The 966-nt window shown below is 47.8% G+C and overlaps 1 pseudogene; it reads left to right on the top strand.

The window, feature by feature from the left end:
- Positions 1-204: 204 nt before the first annotated feature.
- Positions 205-714, top strand: LOC130868141 (eukaryotic translation initiation factor 5A-1-like; annotated as a pseudogene).
- Positions 715-966: the final 252 nt, after the last annotated feature.

Genomic DNA, 966 nt, shown 5'->3' with positions numbered 1-966 from the left:
AAAGGTAAGCATTTTCTCAGGTGGGTTCTGTTTGCTAAAAACAAGCAGAGGCATGATGGTTTTAAGATAAGGCTTCCTTACTCAGTAGTACTGTACAGTTTCAAAATGGGCTGCTTGGTTTGTCCGTGGGGAAACGGTTCTTGTGTACTAAGACCAGTGTGCAGCTGTGGAAGTGGTGCTAGAGGCAGCAGATGGGCCAGGAGCAGACAGGGTCATCATCAAGTCAGTACATTTGCACAAGTTGGAATCGAAGCCTCTTAAAATGGCAGATGATTTGGACTTCTAGACAGGAGATGCAGGGGCCTCAGCCACCTTCCTTACGCAGTGCTCAGCATTATGTAGAAATGGTTTTGTGGTGCTCAAAGGCCAGCCATGTAAGATTGTCCACATGTCTACTTTGAAGACTGGCAAGCATGGCCATGTCAAGGTTCACCTAGTTGGTACTGACATTTTAACTGGGAAGAAAATTGAAGATACCTGCCCATCACCTCATAATATGGATGTCCCAAACATCAAAAGGAATGATTTCCAGCAGATTGACATCCAGGATGGGTACCTATCCCTGCTCCAGGAACAAAAGGACTTTTGTCTGACCAAGGGAGATCTTGGCAAGGAGACTGAGCAGAGTATGACTCTGGAGGAAAGATCCTGATCACAGTGCTGTCTTCCATGACAGAGGAGGGAGCTGTTACAATCAAAGCCATGGCAAAATAACTGGCTCCCTGGGTGACAGTGTTGACAGCAGAGATCCTTGAGCCTACAGAGGTCCTTCCCGGAGCTGGGTTCTGTTCTGGCTGGGCCCTTGGCTAGACTGTCATACAATTTATTTCACCTTTTATTTTGGTTTTTCTCATCCCTTCAAACTGTCGGGGAGACCCTGCCCTTCACCTAACTTCCTTGGCCAGGAATGAGGAAGCCATGGTCTTGGTGAAGCTACTTGCCTCTTCCCTCACAGCCCTGGTGGGG

This window comes from Chionomys nivalis, chromosome X (genome assembly GCF_950005125.1).
Source record: "Chionomys nivalis chromosome X, mChiNiv1.1, whole genome shotgun sequence".
Classification (NCBI taxonomy): domain Eukaryota; kingdom Metazoa; phylum Chordata; class Mammalia; order Rodentia; family Cricetidae; genus Chionomys; species Chionomys nivalis.
Note: the sequence above shows the minus strand (reverse complement) of the source record. Positions and strands in the feature narration are given on the sequence as shown.